The sequence below is a fragment of the Phaenicophaeus curvirostris genome, chromosome 1, assembly GCF_032191515.1.
Source record: "Phaenicophaeus curvirostris isolate KB17595 chromosome 1, BPBGC_Pcur_1.0, whole genome shotgun sequence".
Taxonomy (NCBI): domain Eukaryota; kingdom Metazoa; phylum Chordata; class Aves; order Cuculiformes; family Cuculidae; genus Phaenicophaeus; species Phaenicophaeus curvirostris.
This window is the reverse complement of record NC_091392.1, coordinates 63,055,585-63,068,707: the sequence shown is the minus strand read 5'-3', so window position 1 is coordinate 63,068,707 and position 13,123 is coordinate 63,055,585. Positions and strand designations below refer to the sequence as shown.

General features: G+C 41.3%; 1 protein-coding gene across 1 annotated transcript in view; it reads left to right on the top strand.

Moving 5' to 3' along the window:
• Positions 1-5,009: 5,009 nt before the first annotated feature.
• The window catches only part of SYN3 (synapsin III), a 202,575-nt gene continuing 194,461 nt past the window's right edge, over positions 5,010-13,123 (top strand). The window contains exon 1 of the mRNA XM_069860280.1: positions 5,010-5,128. The gene's annotated coding sequence lies outside the window, so the exon portion shown is untranslated. The remainder of the gene's footprint in view (positions 5,129-13,123) is intronic.

The following is a 13,123-nucleotide window of genomic DNA, read 5'->3' as shown; positions in this document are numbered from 1 at the left end:
ATCATCTGCACTGGCCTTTTTTTAGATGATTGTCTATTGAAGGTGAGGATGAGAATCCTGCTTTAATTTTACATGAGTTTCACCCTAATAAGAATCCTTTGGTATTACAAGAACTATTCTTCTTGGGTAAGAATAAGTGAGGTAAGAAACAAGATTTGGTCAGTGCACCCCCCCTGACTTAAAGGAAACCAAAGAAGAATTCAGCTCAGTTGTCCCTTCTGAACATGATGTTTAGCCTCAGACTTTGTACCAGATTTCTCCCCAGTTGTCAAAAGGGCTAAAAACTCTGGAAGATAAAGTAGGTTTTTCCAATTCAAGAGAGCAAACAAACAAAAAAGCAGAAGGTTCCATCTCCAGTTAAATATGTCTAGTGTAGGATTTGTATTTTGGATGAAAATAATCTCAGAGGCTACAGAGATGTTAGAAAGAAGTCAAAGCAGTGCTCTGAGTTACAATCTACCGACATGAATCACAATTTCTGATTAGCGCCTCAGCCATTGCGCATGCATTCTGTCTTTGGCCCAGTACTATGGGATTTATGTAGAAGATGTAATGACACTCCCTTCTGAAAAGCTGATAAACGTACGTTGCAGTTACTTTCTGCCCTTTGGGATACTCACTATGCTGGCATGTCTTTGACTTCTCTAACCTTTGGGAGGGGAAAACCTTTCCATCTGTAAACAAGAATGTTCTTTTTGCTTTGGAAACTTCTGTAGCCTAGGAACTCTTTTTTTGGAAACTATGGCAGGTGATCTGGTGAAGAAGTGGCATACCTGTATTTCAAAAGTTGATTGCTGTTAAATAGATTCTCACTCAAGGAACCTCATAGAAAAATACAATATTTGTGTTTTCTTGTATTAGAATACCATAGTGGGATAGAGCATGGCTTTGTAAGATCTCATTCTGTTATAGTGTTTGAGGTCACAAGAAGTCACTGCAACCAGTAAATTTATTACAGTTAACTGCTAAAAGAATGACAGTAGAAAAATTATTTGGGGCTTCTTTTTCCCTAGATTAAGACACGATACCTAGAAGGTCTTAAACAGTTTATTAAAATCACAATAACTGTTGAAGAATGAAAAATTATTTTAAGTAGGCGTAGGTATGGGGCACTGAAAGATGTTTTCAGTGAGATGGTAATATGCTTCTTATAGAAACCACCATATATATGCAGTAGCAGTGAAATCGCCAGGATAATGCCTCAGTCTCACTAGGTAAAATGCAGCTCATCCTAAAGGCACTTCAGAAAATAATATTCCAGACACTTAACAAGAGCCCATTCCTATTCTGCTGTGCATTGCCCTTTCCTCCTTTCTCTAACCCTGTCTTCTATTCTTCAGACTTTTTTCCTGTGGAACCTGCCACTAGAATGCCTTTGCTGCTGTTACACCATTCCAAGAGCATGTTTGCAAACTGACAGCTGTTAAAGAGGGTGTCACAATATATTCAGCATGAAAAAATGCTCAGTTCGACCTCTCATTTCTGCTATGTATTTTGGGTTCAAAACAAACCTACATGGCTTGTGTGTAGCCTGATCTACTCCTGCTGCTACAATGTCCTTAGCTAATAAATGAATTTTGAAAAGCTTTGGCAGGATACCCAGGAGGGTCAGGGAGAACACATGAAAAGAAATATCCAGTCTCATTTGCAAGTAGATAACCAATTAAAGGCATGTTTTGTACTAATTTTCAACCAATCAGAGGCTGGAAATTATTAGCAACCTATAAAAGCAGCACCCAGGCACAAGGAAGAGGACCACATCAGAAGATCAACCCCCTCAACTCAAGGTACTGAAATATTGCCATGACGTCGCAGATAAGGCAGACTAACAATCAGTCTTGGAACTCAAAGGGTGAACAGAACATCAGATAAGGGCGTATTTATATCTTGAAAATATATACTTGTTATCAGTGTTTTTTTCATAATTTCTTGAACTTTTAGATCTGTGTAATATGTATGTTTTTGCCTTGGCAAGTATCCTATTTGGAATATAACACTCACAACACTACAATCGTATATGTCCCCCTAAATTTCTCAGTTGCTTCTTGTTTTCATGTCTAATCACAGTTCTTCTCATCTGGGAATGAAGAGGGAAGAGGGAGAGGGATTTTATTCCATTTCCCTGTGTGTTTAATTTTCTCTAATTTTGATTGTGCTCCCACTTATTGCTCCTACTCTCCGGAAGGGGCTTATGCATAGTGAGGCATCATTTCAAAGGAGAACACCAAAGATTCCAACAGAAATAAATTGTCTGATAAAAAATAATTATGAGGAAGGAGAGATCTTCCATGTATGGTACAAAGCTTTCTGAAAAATTTCAAAAGAAATATTATTTGTTTTCATCAAAAAATACCTCAGCTATTGCAATTGAGAACAAAAAAGACTTCACTGAACATTTTCTACTAAAATAGTGGGGTTTTTTAGAAGGTTTGCAATTGAAAAAATGTTCAATTGGGGAAAAAATTACACAGATAATCAGCTTTAATGGAAAATATTTAGCAGTCCTACCAAGGATTTACTTCCTACAAAAGAACTCTAGAAGGCTGTCTTCCATTTGCTCAGCCTGTCATCTTCTTCTGACATCATTGATCCTGCTTTTTGTCTTTTTCTTGTGGTTGGGGGAAGAGTTTGCTTAGCTTTTCCCAGCTGCCACAGGGATTTCACATTGGACCCTGCTTCCTTCTCCCCCTCCACATCTACACGATCTGCCTTTTGATTCAGCGCTCTGCCATGAAGCCTCCTGCCACTTCTCCCACCTTGCCTCATGTGTTTATGTACTGCTGCCACTTCTGTGATTCCTCTGTGGACCTCTCAGCTGAGCACCTCTCACCAGAAGTAAATTCACAACTGCGCTGGGAGAACTGGTTTGTGCCTTCTTTATCCACAGCTTTGCTCTCAGACATTAAACCCTTTGTCAGGGAGGCTTTGATGCTAGGAATTAACTTGAAAGGGATTTGATAACCAAGGGCCATATTCATGATGCAGAGCTCAACATTGAAGAGCTCCCCCCCACCAGCATCTCCTGAATTTTGAGCAGGTTCTCTAGTTGTCATGGCAACAGCCTAATTTGCTCTCTTTTTGTGATTTAAGTAAGCATCATGTAAAAACTCTTTAATAAATGATGCTAAAACATTCTGAGTTTTAGTAGTGACATTGGGCAACTTGCCACATGGCTTAATTTAATTGCTTTGAAGCTATCACTAAGTGCATAATTCAAGGTTTCTTTTAACACAAAACCTCTTAAAAGCAAGGGAAAGAGAAAGAGGAAAAGAGCAGCTGCCATTCTTCGAAAGCACGGTTTTTTCCCTTTTTGTGGCAGAGAAACCCATAACAGAAAAAGACAAAAACTTAGCTGAGACTCTTCCTTTTTCTCTCTTTAGCTCACCTTGAACTTGGTGGGAAAGGCAAAAGCATATGCCATTCCTGTGCCTAATTCTCCTGGGGAAGGCAGCATGGCTCTCCATCCTGCCCCAGGGCTCTGGCAGAGGTAGACAGCCCAGCAGTTTAGAAGGTGGCAATAGCTGTGGGTTATCTCAGCTTCCTGCCATGAAGGGTGCCAAAAGAAAGACATTGCCTTTAGGAAAACTGCTGGTCTCTCACTGGTGGTCTGTCTTTATCTCTCTGCCGGTACTTGAGCTTCACTTCAACATCATACCCCTACTGCCTCTAGAGGCAGAGCCAAGGGCTAGCGAGCCAGCCAGTCCTGGGAGATAAGCCAAACTGAAAGGCGGTGTAGGAGTTGCTTGAAGGAGTTTGGGCTTTAGTGCAAATTTGAACCTCAGCGTTATTATGATAGTAAGTATATAGACTCTGCTAAGTAAATATTAGCACAGAGGAAGCAGAGTGAAAGAGATGTTCTTGAACTCTAAGGGATGCAGGCTCCTATTAGGGAAGAAGAATGGCTTCTTCATCCTGCCTATTTATTTTTCAGTTAGAGTGGAATGCTATAGTTGTTTGTAAATACCGCACATGTGAACATGGATTAGCAATAGCTTTCAGTCTTGTTGTGAATGGTCATTAAAAAAGCCTTGCTGGCTGCTTGGGAGGGTTTGTCCTACTGAGATCCTCCACTTCTAGCATTGGTCCCGTAACAAAAAAAGTGTTCGGGCAAATGAGGTGGTCTAAGGCTTGACTTAGTGGTCACCCTGTTCAGGGAAGCTGCAGTGCTCCATAGCTCTTCCTACAAAGCATCATCTGAGGAAAAATAGCTATGTTTGGTTTGGGGATACTACTTCTTGGGATATACAGGTGCAATTAGTTGTCACTACAAGTTCTGGTCAGAAAAGAAAAGTAAAACAGTACAGCTTAGTTATTTGGTCTGGGGGCAAACTGCCACTTTGGTGTGGGTTTTGATGTGGGGATTCAAGCTCCCACAGCAGACATGAAATTACAGTCCCCTAGTGGTGTGTGTATGAGTCATTCTCTTTCAGGAACCATGTACTTGCATCCCTTGGGTGTCTGAACTGATGGAATAACAGTGTACTTGCTGAACAGAAGATATCACAATACAAGGCAGACTCCCATTTCCTTGTGATCTGCTTGTCTTGTCACTCCCTTCTGCAGAACAGTTTTATTCTTTCCTCACTCAGGAAAGAGGCAAAATATTTGATGTGTTGCAGTATCGCTTTGCCTGGACAGAAATCTTTGCATCCACTGAAATGGTAATGACCATTCACCAAGGAAATAATGTGTTGTGGGCTGCAGATAGATGTACAACAATGAAAAGGGAATACCATTGGGAGGAGGAGGAGAAGAAGGATTGAATGAGAAATACAAGTGGGCAATTTAAGGTCTCCTTTTCAGGAGAGTGAGAGATCTGGTTTCTTTACCTGCCTCTCTTTGATAAAAGTCTGCCAGTGGGGGTGACGTCTGTGACACCAGAGCCTGCAAACCCTTGTTGTTTTCCTAAATTATTCATCCTGTTCCTCTGATAACATAGTTATAAGGAGGAGCCTAATTGAATTTACTGTCTGGCTTTGGCCAATAGGGCGATAAGGATCCAGTAGAATGGGATGACGGTGAATCCTGCTAGTGTGCTGTGAATGTGAAGCAGGAGGGACTGGCAGTTGGTGTGCAGGAGGGAAAGCGAATCAGTCCAGGCCCCCCAGGATTAGCAGACTAAAGAAAGGTAAGAAAGCGAATCGGAATGATATTTGCCAGAATCACATATTGACCTTGTGCTGAAGTGGTGGTTTTGTTTATAGGAAAGCAGTTTGCAGGCAACGTTTTCCTGCAGGGTTTAGAGGGAATAGGAATGTGTGTGGTGGCACTTGATCAATGCATGTGGTGTGTGCCTTTGTCTTTATATGTGCTGCAGGGTTTTATAACACTGCGTTTTCATTGTGCATGTCTATACGAGGTGCTTGTGTTTTATGTGGATAGAGCCCCAACATATGAAACCTGGGCATTATGAATGTGATGGGAATAGTCAAAAGGGAGAAATAACCTCATGGACAACATGGTAAAAACAGTAGTGCTTTCTGGTTTGATTGAAAATGGAAATGTCGGAGCTCTTAGTGAGCTGTTTGCAAATAAAAAAGAACAAGTGCATGTGCATCTGTCTGTGTATGTATCGGATCTGCAGTGAGACGTGAAAATGAGAAAGAGGAGGTAAGATAGGAGCATTAGGCATGGCAAATGGAGGTGAATTGCAAGCAGTCTGTGTAATCAGATGCTCTAACCTGGAGAGTGAAAGTGAATAGGAAAGTGGATTAATCCTATTTGCTGAGGCAGCTACACCTGGAAAGCAAAGACTGTAATTAGGTTATCTGACTGGTTAGAAGAACTGATCATCAAACCCTCCTGTTTGCCTGCTGCTAAAGTGGCAACCTATTAAGTTGTTTCTGCAGGTTTTCTATCTCCCTTTTAATCACAGGAGGAAAGGGAGAGTATCTCTGAGGACCAGGTTAGAATCCACACAACTGATGTTATCTGGAAGAGCAGGAGGACGTCAAGCAAATTAGCCTCTGCTCTTCCCTTTGTTTCACTGCCTTTGCTCTGATAACAAACGACTGCTAAACAGACAGGGCAGGTGGGGGAAGCTGAATTACAAATGTGATGAGTGGCATTATGCCATGTAGGCATGGAATCTGTTTGCAGTGATGATGCTATAATTGCACTTCTGCAGCTTACATAGATCTTTGTAAACCTTTAAGACAAGGCTGTCCCAAGCTGGGGAATCTTAGCCCAGTCACTAACCAGAGTAGCTTGCTGTAAGGCATTAACAGGTTTAGCTGCTTCTCATATGTTTTCATTACCTCATTCGTTTCAAGCCAGGATCCGGAGGAAGGCGTTGTTGAGACAAAGATATTGCTCACCTGTGGATATCTCATCTCAGATGGAAACAAACTCTTATGATGAGTGCTGAGGGAGTTATGCTTTTTGTGCTTGCTCCCTCTGAAAAAAAGAAGTAAGATAGAAAGCCCCCAGGGAGATGCAACAAAATGGTTTGTCTTGATGAAGCAAAGCTGTTTGCCCAAAGCTCTGCCTACTCCCTGACAGCAATTTGCTTACATAAGGGGTTAACTTTCCCCTACCCAAACTCCTTTCTTTTCTGTGCTTTTCTTACATGGCCTGAAGATGGGAAAATACAAACATGACTGATATTCACGTTACAGGGTGTCTCCCTATTGACATCTACACTCTGCACTCCTGAAATCTCTGCGATGTGCTGCTGGGGGCAGTGAGCTGAGTCTGAACCCCTCTGTCTCACAGCTTGTGCACTTGGCAATGACTTGGCGCAGTTACAAAAAGGCTCCCCCTTACAGAAGATAGTTGTATTTGATGATGGAAAGCCCAAAGGGAATGTGCTGCAGATTCCCACAGGGCAAAGACATGCTCTCCTCTTCTCACCTTGAATAGCTGACTGAAAAATAGGTCTAAGTAAGGGGCATTCAACATTGACTAGCAGTTTTTTGTCTCTTGATTTCCCATGCCTTTGCCATCCTTCAGCACCTCTAAGTTAGAAAAAGCATGGTCATAGTTGAGCTTGACTCCAACTTTCAAAGTACTCACAGCAACTGAGTGAGCTGACAAATAAAGTAAACCAAAACAAATAAAGCCTGTCTGCATGAAAATAAACTCCTCAGTAAAGTTGGCTTTTCTTCCCTTACCTCTGCCCCAACAAAAAAGCAATTATTAAATAACTTGCTCATTCACATGCTCCAAAAGGATGCAGAGCTTCCAGGTGCAGAGCAGGAGGCTCTCCTTACTAAAAAAGAGGTAGATACTGGACACACATGGAGAGTCCATCTCTTTGCACATCAGAGGAAGCCTTTCTGCACTTGCTTGTCTTAGGATGTGCATCTTCCTTGAGAGAGACACATGGGGGGTTTGGCAGGAGGAGTGTCCCTCTGATGCTGTGGCAGTGATAGCCTGGCGTTTGCTCGCAGCATTTATTGCCGGCTGGGTGACTACATTGTTTGCTTCTGCCCTCAGAGTCAACAGGGAGGCTCTGAAATGGGCAAAATGCCAGCATATTCCCAGGGAAGCTTACATCATCACCAATTCACTGGTGCCAGAGACTGTGCTGGAAACCTGAGGTCGCTTTTGCCATTAATTGCCCAGATGATTAGTTCATGCAATGATATCATTGTCCTGGGTGGATGTTAGGAGGTCATGTAGTAGTGTGGGGCATGAGGGGATGCAAAAGTTGTGCTACTTACTGGTGTTAACACTAATTACAACAAACTAACTACAGTTATCTTTCCTCCACATCATCTATCCTCCCCCAGAAAGGGTACTCTATCTTTTGTTTGTTTGTTTGTTTGGGGGTGGGGAGGGCAGGGGCATGTAATCTGTGAGCAATTGCACTTACGGAATTTGTACTATTGCAAATTCTACCCTGAAGGAGTGAAACAAAATGCCTTTTACTTCCGCAGGTCCTCCGTAATAAAAGTTGTTGCTTTATTCTTAGCAGTTAATTCAGGCTGGTTTCTACCTTGTAAATCTCAGTGCACCTTCCAAAAATTCCCTGTGTTTGTCATTTACACTGCACTTTCCAGAAAAAAAAAAAAAAAAAGAAATCCAATCATCCTTCCTTAAAAAAAAAAAGAAAAAGTGAGAAGAATGAGTCTGGTTCTTACTGCGCAGTGACTGGTGTATTTTCTTGTGGCATTCGCCCCTCAGAGGATGCCACTCTGTCTGTTGGGGTGTAGAATCACTTTTTAATCAGTCTGGAAATTCTCCAGAATGTCATGTTTTGCAGTAAACACTCTAGGATGTTTTATCCTTTTTTAAGTTTTTAGTCTAAAAATCCCTTTTCCTGGTGCTTTAATAATAAGCAAATAAGCACAGAATTCCCAGATAACAGAGAGTGCCCTGGCCCAGATACAATTAATAGAGGATAAATGTGCAGCAACTTGATCTGATAATCCATTGGTAGGTGAAACTGCTATCTCAAAATGTCAAACAAAACACCCAGGGCATTTTCAGAGCTGTTGTAAGAGCATTTTCTTTCAAACCATGCCACTGCCTCCCGTTTCCCTCTCCTTTGCTCACTCCAGTATTTCTCTTCTCTGTGTTTTCAGCTGGCTTGGAACCCCCCCAGGTCTATAAAGCCCTGGATCATATTTTTTCAAACAGACTCAGTAAGACCAGATGGAAACATTCCAGTTTCTAGATATGCTTGTTATTTGTGGGATAAAATTGTTTCCTTTCTGTTTAAGCATTGGGAAGCCATGCTCCCTCTCCACACTGGATAATTTTGCACTTCTTCCTATCCTTCCCAGTTTGTCACGGTATTCTTCTGTCTCAGCTAGAGATTAGAAAATGTCAAGGATTTTTTCTTGAATGCTGACAAACAGCAGACGTTCGATTAGCAATTGTAGTGTATCTGTTACTGGTTCAGTGTTGTAGACTCATATATATATTTATAATATGGTTATCTAGGAAAATTAAGTGATTATGCAGAACTAATGATGCCTGGCTGTCAGGTTACAGGCACTCATCAATTGTCTGTTTAATGGAAAATAAAGCTACTCTGTCTGGACAGATCAAACAGTAAAGCAAGAGTGCAGTATGACTTTGTTGCAATAAGCAGATTATACTGGCCATAGGAAAGGGGACCCAAGGCACATGGTTGTAATTTCGACCCTGCTCATAAAGGGAAAAAAAATAATGAGATGGCCTTGAAAAAAGAGGAGAAAGCTGTAATGTGGCCTTCAGAAAGCTGTAATGTGGAAACGATCTTTTGTCCTAGTGACAGTGTTCCATTGCAAAGGGCTGAATTCTTCATTGCCACCAGAGTGACATGAAGGGGCAAGAAAAGATCAACTTCCCAGCATAGCCTGTGGTGGCTTGTCTTGGGAGAGGCTAGAGATGGGGGTGTAAAAACGTAGATTGGATGGGGTAGAAAAGACACTTTTTCCAGGCTTCCTAAAACTGGGAGTATTGTCTTCAAATCACTTCTGAGAGAATAACTGCTGTTGTTTTTAAAAGCACATCAAATTTTGCTGTAAACTATCAGACTGGGATATGAACAAGACAGACAGTCACCATGCTGTTCTTCCAGCCTGAAGAAGCTTATCTCCCTATGGGTTGGAAAAATAAGTTCCTGTTAAAGGAAGGAAAACAGAAGTACTGGAGGGACAGGTGAAGAGCCATGCAAAGTTGGGGAGGGGTGTGCCTTTTTTTCAAAGAAGAAAATTTCATTTTTGCCAGACATTGTGGGGTTTGACCAATTTGTTTCCTGCTCTTATCACATACTAAATCCAGCACTTATTCCCTGTATACTTCAACTTAGAAGTATGGAAAAGCATTGGCTTCCTTATTTCTTCTCATACACAGGAGTAAACACACACGTATCAACTCATTTTAAAAGGTGACAATCAGTGTCTTCAGCCAGGTCTTCACGGTCAAACCAAACGGCTGTTTGTTCAGCTCCCTCGAGTGTAGACTGTGTGTTAAATCAAGCCCTACATTTTAATTTACTATTTGATTTTACATTTAGTTGGCAATTGCACAAACACAGAAGGAAATACTTTTTAACTTGAAGGTTCTAGCCCTTTAAAAGCACAGGTCTGTTTAAGAAAAGATACTAATAAGCCATTTTTTGGTAAAAGTGATAGCTAAAACCATTCACATTATTTGGAGCAGAATAAGAGGTTAACTGATGCATCATTCCATTCCAAGTGAATGGAGAAAATCTCACTCCACTGGGACTCAGTACTTCCAAGCCTGGTGGAAAAAAACCAGCCAGAAGTGTTTACACCATACCTCTTATATAGTCAAATGCAAAATACTTTTAATCTAGAAGGACTGGTAAATTTTCACCGGCACTAAATTACCTTCATAAACAAACACAGGCATGTTTACATAAACCATTAAAAAAGCAAAACCAATAGCAGCAGAACATTCAGCTCCAAGATGATTCAGTCCTTTAAAATATGTTATTTAAAATATAGTAACACTCTTTTTTAGATAAAATGTTTTATTTTTAATATAGGGTATCTTGGCCCTTTATGGTTTTCTTCTTTTGTATAATACAATGAACATATCCGTTATGCTGTCATCTTCCTCCCCCACTTAAATCTGTAACTTGCTGGGTTTAGATTAAGGCTGAACAGCCCTGTAATACATTGAATTCTTGGCTGCTGAAACTCTTTTGCCTAACTCTGCAGAATAAGCTGATAAACTCCAGAGGAAGTTGCTAGAAAATATAGATCCTCCTTCAGAGAAGAAAGTCAAGAAAATCGGGAGTTTTCTCATGCAGCACAGCTCAGTTGTTTATAGCAAAAAAAAAAAAAAAGATGAAGAATGATTACATGGTCTCAGAGATGATGGACTGAGTGTTCCTGTTCCTGAGTCACTGCACACACCTTTGATACACTGTGCACAGTTTCAGCTGCCTGAAACTGTGGGTACAACATGTGGGTGGGGAAAGTGAATAATGTGACAAGTTAGGGAGTACTTTTTTCTTTTTTTGGCCCTGAAGTTTTTGGGTTGCTGCTTAGAGATGAGACTTAGTGCCTGTATTTCCTTTCTGCTTGCTAGTGCATTAACGCGCTTTGGAGAGAGAGAAGTTGGATGAAGTGCTACAGTCCTGCCAGCAGCTGAAGGCTGCTGTATTTAGCTTGATGTGTCTATCTAAAATAGACCTGTGTGTATTTAGTTAGTCTTGCAGGCAGGCTTTCTTACTTCAGCAGCCTTGTGAAGTTTCTGTTAACAGGAGAGAGGAGTAGGCGAAGCAGGGGGGTGCTGTTTTATAATAAAACTGAAAGAGGCTGTCAGGAATTAACATGAAGGTTACCTTGGTTTGCTTTGGGCAGCCTTAATAATTCAACAGAGCCTTTCAGTCAGGGCTTCCCCCTGTGCTCCCCACAGGGGTAGTTACATGTAAGAGAGTTTCTTGAGGCCATTTAATGGGTCAGCTCCAAAGAAATGCGCGGCACAGGAGAGGATGGCGCTTGTCAAGAGGTAGAGCTGACAGTCTGTATTAACGTGCAGGGAGGCTTTTCCCAGGGAGGTTCTTTGATGTCTCCAACTCCTGGTCACAGTTCATGGGCCTCTGGCTTACATGTCGTGCCTCTGTCTTGAAAGGCCACCTCTTTTGATGAGCCCTACAGTCAGACAGTGTAACTATTGTGCCCTCCCTAGGAGCAATCTACAGAAAGAGCAGGGCAGTGCCCTTTGTTACCTGGGGCAGTCACAGATATTCTGAAGGCTCTAACTGGCATCTATCACAAAAGTCAAGCCAGCCATGCAAGATCATCTGCCTTCTACTGCAGACAGAGGGATCAGATCCAGACCCCAAACTTTTTTTAATGTCAGTGATAATCCCATTGAAGTTGATGAGAATTTTGTTTGAAGTGGAAGGGATAGAACTGAGTCTCTGCTTTCTGAGATATTTACCACTTAAACAATTAGCATTGTAATCTTTTGTGTACACTCTGTTCTGCTAACTTGCACCCAATATTGGACTTTGGTAAATCTTCCAGTAAAAGTAATGCAATAATCAGAGGAAAATATAAAACATGAACTTCTGCATTGCTGTGGCATTTCATCTTTTGGACAGAAAAGATTTATGGCCAGCTTTGGTTGCCTGGAATAAATAATAACAGTAACATACCATTAACTTGTGATATCCAAACCTCATAATGCTCCTTCAACCCTGCTGTTAGAAGTAGTCAGCCAGAAACATTTAATGCAGCATTTCTCCACTAAAAGCCAAGAGCTCATCAGCTGTGAGATTGGCTCTGGAAATGCCTTTTTTAAAAGATTTGTTTGGTAAAAAAGCCTACGAAGGAATGGGGTATTTGATACAAGTTTTACATGTTGCAAGAAATTTTAGAATTTTTGTTGTGCTATTTTGGAGCAAAAAATACTTTGAAATGGTGAAATTTCTTTGAAGTGAGCAGTCTGGTTTTCAACCTACTCTTACAAATATAAAAATTTTCAACCAGATCATTCTTAGCCCAGGTCTGTATTAACTCCCTGCCCTGTAGTTCCTCCCATACAGTGAAACCTGAAAAGACATGAGTGCTGCTGTTCAGAAGAACCTACATCTTCAGCTCTGCCCCATCAGTCTGCCTTTCTTTCCATCTGGTAATTAGATGATTGTGATGTGCTGAGGACCCTGAGGTAGTTCTGATGTAGCTGTCATCTGTCTTGAAACCAGAGAGGACACCAACAAGGTTTAGTTCTCAGTGAGGCATTTACAACTGCAACTTTCACCAGAGCCTCCCACAACTTGGACTAATAGAAGCAACAGCTAGCTGCTTCCACATGACGCTGTAAGACCTGTGTATTTTCCCAGAGCAAAGTAGGTGGTGAAGAATGAATATAATATTTATTTGTCTAACCTCCTAAGCACGTGTTTTTACACTTAGCGTAGAGCGTCAATGGCTATGGGCAGGTAAGAAAAATTCTGATTTTTTAAAGAAAGCACAGCATATGCCTGTCTCGTGAATGGTCAGAGCCAGCAGCTGGTAGGGTTTAACCCCAGCTGGCAACTAAGCACCAAACAGCTGCTCGCTCACTCCCCTCCCCAGTGAGATTAAAGAGAGAATCAGAAGGGTGAATGTGAGAAAAGTCATAGATTGAGATAAAAGCATTTTAAATAGATAAAGCAAAAGCCATGCACACAGGCAAAGCAAAACATGGAATTCATTTACTACTTCCCATT